The sequence below is a fragment of the Bos mutus genome, chromosome 20 (assembly GCF_027580195.1).
Source record: "Bos mutus isolate GX-2022 chromosome 20, NWIPB_WYAK_1.1, whole genome shotgun sequence".
NCBI classification, from domain to species: Eukaryota; Metazoa; Chordata; class Mammalia; order Artiodactyla; family Bovidae; genus Bos; species Bos mutus.
Genome location: NC_091636.1, coordinates 16,131,232 through 16,139,536, shown reverse-complemented (window position 1 = coordinate 16,139,536; position 8,305 = coordinate 16,131,232). Strand labels below are relative to the sequence as shown.

At 44.3% G+C, this 8,305-nt stretch overlaps 1 non-coding gene across 1 annotated transcript; it reads left to right on the top strand.

Annotated features, from left to right (window-relative positions):
• Nucleotides 1–1,737: 1,737 nt before the first annotated feature.
• TRNAW-CCA (transfer RNA tryptophan (anticodon CCA)) lies at nucleotides 1,738–1,810 on the top strand. The gene has a single exon. It is a non-coding gene; the product is annotated as a tRNA-Trp (tRNA).
• Nucleotides 1,811–8,305: the final 6,495 nt, after the last annotated feature.

Genomic DNA, 8,305 nt, shown 5'->3' with positions numbered 1-8,305 from the left:
CTTATATCTTTCCTTTTCTCCCCAGACAGCCTTTTTGCTTCTTTGCATTTCTTTTCCATGGAGATGGTCTTGATCCCTGTGTCGTGTACAATGTCACGAACCTCAGTCCATAGATCATCAGGCACTCTATCAGATCTAGGCCCTTAAATCTATTTCTCACTTCCACTGTATAATCATAAGGGATTTGATTTAGGTCATACCTGAATGGTCTAGTGGTTTTCCCTACTTTCTTCAATTTAAGTCTGAATTTGGTAATAAGGAGTTCATGATCTGAGCCACAGTCAGCTCCCGGTCTTGTTTTTGTTGACTGTATAGAGCTTTACATCTTTGGCTGCAAAGAATATAATCAATCTGATTTCAGTGTTGACCATCTGGAGATGTCCATGTGTAGTGTCTTCTCTTGTGTTGTTTGAAGAGGGTGTTTGCTATGACCAGTGCATTTTCTTGGCAAAACTCTATTAGTCTTTGCCCTGCTTCATTCCATATCCCAAGGCCAAATTTGCCTGTTACTCCAGGTGTTTCTTGACTTCATACTTTTGCATTCCAGTCCCCTATAATGAAAAGGACATCTTTTTTGGGTGTTAGTTCTAAAAGGTCTTGTAGGTTCATAGAACCGTTCAACTTCAGCTTCTTCAGCGTTACTGGTTGGGGCATAGACTTGGATTACTGTGATACTGAATGGTTTGCCTTGGAAATGAACAGAGATCATTCTGTCATTTCTGAGATTGCATTTTTGCAATTGTACTGCATTTCTGACTCTTTTGTTGACCATGATGGCTACTCCATTTCTTCTGAGGGATTCCTGCCTGCAGTAGTAGTTATAATGGTCATCTGAGTTAAATTCACCCATTCCAGTCCATTTGAGTTTGCTAATTCCTAGAATGTCGACATTCACTCTTGTCATCTCTTTTTTGACCACTTCCAATTTGCCTTGTTTCATAGCCCTGACATTCCAAGTTCCTACGCAATATTGTTCTTTACAGCATCGGAGCTTGCTTCTATCACATCCACAGCTGGGTATTCTTTTTGCTTTGGTTCCATCCCTTCATTCTTTCTGGAGTTATTTCTCCACTGTTCTCCAGTAGCATATTGGGCATCTACTGACCTGGGGAGTTTCTCTTTCAGTATCCTATCATTTTGCCTTTTCATATTGTTCATGGGGTTCTCAAGGCAAGTGGTTTGCCATTCCCTTCTCCAGTGGACCACATTCTGTCAGATCTCTCCACCATGACCCACCCGTCTTGGGTTGCCCCACAGGCATGGCTTAGTTTCATTGAGTTAGACAAGGCTGTGGTCCTAGTGTGATTAGGTTGACTAGTCTCCTGTGAGTATGGTTTCAGTGTGTTTGCCCTCTGATGCCCTCTTGCAACACCTACCGTCTTACTTGGGTTTCTTTTACCTTGGGCGTGGGGTATCTCCTAACGGCTGCTCCAGCAAAGTGCAGCTGCTGCTCCTTACCTTGGACGAGGGGTATCTCCTCACCATCGCCCTTCCTGACCTTCAAAGTGGGATAGCTCCTCTAGGCCCTCCTATGCCCATGCAGCCACCGGTCCTTGGACGTGGGGTTGGTCCTCCCGGCTGCTGCCCCTGGTCTTGGGCATGGGGTAGCTCCTCCCGGCCGCAGCCCCTGACCTCGGGCGTGTGGGCGTGGGGTAGCTCCTCCCGGCCGCTGCCCCTGGCCTCAGGCGTGTCATAGAGTGGCATATATTGTACTTGAGTAGAAATTGCAAGTGGGCTTCCCTGGTGGCTCAGAGGTTAAAGCATCTGCCTCCAATGCAGAAGACCCGGGTTCGATCCCTGGGTCAGGAAGATCCCCTGGAGAAGGAAATGGTAACCCACTCCAGTATTCTTGCCTGGAGAATCCCATGGACAGAGGAGCCTGGCGGGCTACTGTCCACGGGGTTGCAAAGAGTCGGACACGACTGAGAGACTTCACTTCACTTTGCCTAAGTAGTTATATAATTTTGCACTCTTGGACTTCCCTCGTGGTCCAGTGGTAAACAGCATGCCAGCGTAGGGGATATAGGTTTGATCCCTGGTACAGGAAGATTCCACATGCCACAGAGCAACTAAGCCCTTGGGCCACAAGCACTGAGTCCAAGCTCTAGAGCCCATGCATTACAACTACTGAAGTTCATGTGCCTAGAGCCCATGATCCACCACAAGCTGCTGCTGCTAAGTCTCTTCAGTCGTGTCCGACTCTGTGCAACCCCATAGACGGCAACCCACCAGGCTCCCCCATCCCTGGGATTCTCCAGGCAAGAACACTGGAGTGGGTTGCCATTTCCTTCTCCAATGCATGAAAGTGAAAAGTGAAAGGGAAGTCGCTCAGTCGTGTCTGACTCTTTGCGACCCCGTGGACTGCAACCCACCAGGTTCCTCCGTCCATGGGATTTTCCAGGCAAGAGCACTGGATGATCCACCACAAGAGGAGCCACCAAAATGAGAAGCCCAAGCACCACAACCAGAGAGTAGCCCCCACTTGCTGCAACTAGAGCAAGCCCTCTCAAAGCAGTGAAGACCCAGCATACCCAAAATAAACAAATAAATAAAAATTTAAAACTTTTAAATACTCTAGCAATGTATGAAAATTCTTTTCATTTTTCCTTTTGTTTTGCCTCCTTGCTTCCCCAGCTTCATAATCATTTCCATATAATTGAGAGGAAAGGTCTTAATTTAGGAACAAACTACGTACATGGCTAAGAAGAGAAGGATTTGAAAATCTGAGGGTCCTAAGCAATTAATTCTTCTTTTAAACAATTTATTTACTTTAATTGGAGGCTAATTACTTAACAATATTGTGGTGGTTTTTGCCATACATTGACATGAATCAGCCAGGGGTGCACATGTATACCCCCGTCCCAAACCCCCCTCCCACCTCCCTCCCCATCCCATCCCTCTGGGTTGTCCCAGTGCACCGGCTTTGAGTGCCCTGTCTCATGCATCGAACTCGCACCACTCATTCTATTTCACATATGGTAGTATACATGTTTCAAAGCTATTCCTCAAATCATCCCACCCTCACCTTCTCCCACAGAGTCCAAAAGTCCATTCTTTACATCTGTGTCTCTTTTGCTGTCTTGCATATAAGATCATTGTTACCATCTTTCTAAATTCCATTTATATGCATTAATATACTGTATTGGTGTTTTTCTTTCTGCTTATTTCACTGTGTATAATAGGCTCCAGTTTCATCCACCTCATTAGAACTGACTCAAATGCATTCTTTTTTATAGTTGAGTAATAATCCATTGTGTATATGTACAAAAGATGCACTCGTGTGGGTGAGTGAGTGTGTTTGTGTGTATGGAGGGAGCATGTGTATTTCATGTGTTCTTAGATAATTCATACTGCCAACTAACTTTAGGAACAAATATTTCTAAAGTTCCCACTCAACTGAGAACTTTAAAAACATCAAGCATATTCCCCTACTCTTCATATTTCAATTTAATCTTAAAATATTAGCCATTCCAGAATAATGCAAGAAATTATTTTATTTAAAACGTTCAGGTATTTATCAATGGTGATGATGTGCAACCTACAAGTGACATTTTTAGAAGAGATAACAGATAGTACCAGATAATATTATCTGTTTTTATTGAATTCACTTAATGTTTATTGAGATTCCCAGGTGGCTCAGTGGTAAAGAATCTGCCTGCCAATGCAGGAGACTCAGGAGACACAGGTTTGATCACTGGGTTGGGAAGATTCCCTGGAGGAGGAAATGGCTACCCTCTCCTGTATTCTTTCTGAGAAAATCCCACGGACAGACGAGCCCAGCAGGTTGCAGTCCATGGGATCACAAAGAGCCGGACACGACTGAGCACGTTCACACACACACAATGGTTTATTATTTTAGAGGACTCAGCGTTTCTTTTTTTCTTCCATAAAATCTTCTTTGTTGGTGAAATAGCTACAACATTTAAGAGGTGAACATACAGGTAAGATAGCATTGTTCGATCTTATGGCAGCACAAATACACGGTTGTGATTATCCCACCTGTCCCAGGTCAGAGGGAAGTTGGGAGAAGGGGCTTTCTGGCCCACAGCAGTGGCTGAGGGACCTGTCCCAGAAGAGGGCAGCCAAGAGCTGAGGAGAGACTCGGCTGAGACCAAGGGTGACTATGAAAGAGACTCTTGTCCATTATGGAAGTTCCCAGAGTCTGGGGCCTGATGAGCTCCAACTTGACTCGACCAGGAATGACGGTTAGTAGTGGAAGCTAGGGTACCAGCTCAGGTACCCCAGAGTGAGATTAAGAGAAAGCAGAAGGTTGCTGGCCTAAATCAAAGTCAACTAAGAGATGATACAAGATCAAGCTCCACAAAAAGAACAGATCGACTCACAAGCTTTTTCTTTTTTTGGCTTTTTCTATTTTTTAATAAAGTATTTTTCCTTTAAAAATATTCACAGTCATTATGATACACTGGAAATTACAACAAAGGTTTGTTCTAAGGATGAATTTGGGGATGCTTTTAGGGCCTGAAGCCAGAAGATAGTTGTGATCTATCACAGTACCAGGCCTTCAAGCTCCCTTGGAGTATGTTTGGGAGTAAGTAAGGGCTAATGCTTAGTTAAAAGCCACCCAGATGTTAACTGAGGCCTTCTATATTTAATAGACAGGACTGGCCTGCTTACTGTGGGAAGTCCAATCCCTCTCTGAGACTGCTGGCAATCTCTGGGAGAGAAGAGGCAAGTGCTGGGTATTACATTCTTGTGGTCACCCTCATCTGTGAAAAGCAAAGCATTTGGACAAATCTTGGCACACTTTACAAATGACCATTATTTCCCTCCTTCATCTTCCTTTCTCCTTCTCTTTTGCTTCTTCCTCCTTCCCCTTGTTACTGTGATGACCTCTGGTTATGAGTTCCTGCTTCCACTGGACACTGGTCAGTTAATAGATTGTTTCACTATTTCTTACTCAAGTTGTCATGTTCTGCACCAGGCAAATCCATCTGTGAATCTCATTTCCTTTCATAGTTGATACATACTAATAACACTACCACTTCCCTCTCCCCCTCAATACACACAGATGTGTATATATCTGTTAACATGAGATTTTTTTGTTTTATCAGAATTCAGTGCAAATTGAGGGTGACAAATGGAGTATGAGTATTTACAACTCAAAAATGAACTCCTACTGTCCACCTGAAATTATTACAACATTGTTAATCAGCTGTGCTGCTGCTGCTGCTGCTAAGTCACTTCAGTCCAATATAAAATAAATTTAAAAAAAAATGAACTCCTTCCACTTGAAAACTTGATTCTTCTTTAAAGTTCTTTTCCCAGGAATTGTTCTATTGGCTTTTCATCCATATAAGGGCTCAGCAACACACTAGCTAGCTTGTTTCTCTTCCTTTCCCCTGGGTGCTATTTCCTCAGCATCCTCTCCTTCCTGGCTTGCAGCCTCCCATGCAAATTCTTAATTCTTTATGCAGAGCACACAGTTCTGGCTGGGGTCTACTTCCAAGCTAAGGTCCAGACCCACTTTTGCATATCCAAACCTATAGAAATATTCAACAAAGCAAAAATGTTCTTGTTTGCCATGCTCCATTCTCCTTCTTGGGCTTCCCCAGTGGCTCAGTGGTAAAGAATCCACCTGCCAATGCCAGAGACGTGGGCTTGATCCCTGGGTTGAGAAGACCCCCTGGAGAAGGAAATGGCAGCCCACTCCAGTATTCTTGCCTGGAAAATCCTATGGACAGAGGAGCCTGGCAGGCTGCAGTCCATGGGGTCGCAGAAGAGTCGGACACGACTTAGCAACTAAACAACAACATTCTCCTTACACTGTGGTTGTAAATTTCATTTTCCACTTCTTTTTTGCTCCAGGCAAGTAGAGTGACTGTGTGGATCACAATAAATTCTGTGGAAAATTCTGAAAGAGATGAGAATACCAGACCACCTGACCTGCCTCTTGAGAAATCTGTATGCAGGTCAGGAAGCAATAGTTAGAACTGGACATGGAACAACAGATTGGTTCCAAATAGGAAAAGGAGTACGTCAAGGTTGTATATTGTTAGCCTGATTATTTAACTTATATGCAGAGTACATCATGAGACACGCTGGACTGGAAGAAACACAAGCTGGAATCAAGATTGCCGGGAGAAATATCAATAACCTCAGATATGCAGATGACACCACCCTTATGGCAGAAAGTGAAGAGGAACTCAAAAGCCTCTTGATGAAAGTGAAAGTGGAGAGTGAAAAAGTTGGCTTAAAGCTCAACATTCAGAAAACGAAGATCATGGCATCTGGTCCCATCCCTTCATGGGAAATAGATGGGGAAACAGTGGAAACAGTGTCAGACTTTATTTTGGGGGGCTCCAAAATCACTGCAGATGGTGAGTGCAGCCATGAAATTAAAAGACGCTTACTCCTTGGAAGGAAAGTTATGACCAACCTAGATAGCATATTCAAAAGCAGAGACATTACTTTGCCAACAAAGGTCCGTCTAGTCAAGGCTATGGTTTTCCTGTGGTCATGTATGGATGTGAGAGTTGGACTGTGAAGAAGGCCGAGTGCCAAAGAATTGATGCTTTTGAACTGTGGTGTTGGAGAAGACTCTTGAGAGTCCCTTGGACTGCAAGGAGATCTAACCAGTCCATTCTGAAGGAGATCAGCCCTGGGATTTCTTTGGGAGGAATGATGCTAAAGCTGAAACTCCAGTACTTTGGCCACCTGATGTGAAGAGTTGACTCATTGGAAAAGACTTTGATGCTGGGAGGGATTGGGGGCAGGAGGAGAAGGGGATGACAGAGGATGAGATGGCTGGATGCCATCACCGACTTGGTGGACGTGAGTCTGAGTGAACTCCGGGAGTTGGTGATGGACAGGGAGGCCTGGTGTGCTGTGATTCATGGGGTTGCAAAGAGTTGGACACGACTGAGCGACTGAACTGAACTGAACTGAACAGGGAGGAAGACACACTGGGAGAGAAGTGGAGCATCCTAGTGAAGAGATTAACATTTGGACAAAAGTATCTGTAGTAACATGGTAGTTTCAGTCTGGAAGCCCCAAACTTAGAGGAATTTGGTTTGTAGGGAATAACACATACTAAGCGCTTCCCTGGTAGCTCAGATGGTAAAACATCTGCCTGCAGTGTGGGAGACATGGGTTCGATCCCTTGGTTGGGAAGATCCCCAGGAGAAGGAAATGGCAACCCACTCCAGTACTCTTGCCTGGAAAATTCCATGGATGGAGGAGCCTGGTAGGCTACAGTCCATGGGGTCACAAAGAGCTGGACACGACTGAGCAACTTCACTGCTACTAATACATACTAAGACTTTTATCCAAAGCAGATTAAAGAAAGAGTAGAGACAAGACCCCCAAAATGAAGCTAATAGGTAAGATAATCAACCAATTCCATGTAATTAAAGTCTTCACTTGATAGCCATGGGGTATTGGTTCCAAGAGCCCCTGTGGGTACTAAAACTTGGTGGTGCTCAAGTCCCTTATATAAAATGGTGTAGTGCAATTGGTCTCGGTATCCACAGATACAGAGGGCTGACTGCCCTAGGGGACCTGATAAAGCACATCCGTATTCCTGGTACCTGTGTTGTGGGGCCAGAAGAAAGGATGTGGAAGAAACCCCAACCTTGAAAAATCCATGTGAAAAGGATTTAAGTAAACAACCTAGCTGCTTGATATGGATTTGAAGACTCTCTGACACTCATGATGTAATCAATATTTCTTCCATTTTGTGAGAAAATATGTGTCATTAAATTAAAAACTTATTGCTCTCTATTACTCTTAAGGAAGCCACACTAATCACTCTGCAATTCCCCATAAGATAAAGTGTTCCTAATACAACAAGGGTAAAGAAAATATAGTGGTAGTATAACTTCACTGAAAATCTATGGTAACGATAGTATAGCGTTAGTGTAAGCAGACAGACAAAGCAGAGGAACACAATGGAGAGCTTAAAAATATAAACTTGATATTTGACAAATGGCAACCCACTCCAGTGTTCTTGCCTGGAAAATCCCATGGATGGAGGAGCCTGGTGGACTGCAGTGCATGGGGTCGCGAAGAGTCGGACACGACTGAAGCAACTTAGCAGCAGCAGCACCACCACCACAAAACAATCTGGAATGGATAGATAGATGGCTTCTTAGGGAGTATGAGAAAACTGGATCACTGTAGCGACTTCCCTTTCACGTTTCACTTTCATGCATTGGAGAAGGAAATGGCAACCCACTCTACTGTTCTTGCCTGGAGAATCCCCGGGACGGCGGAGCCTGGTGGGCTGCCGTCTATGGGGTCGCACACAGTTGGACATGACTGAAGCAACTTAGCAGCAGCAGCAGAA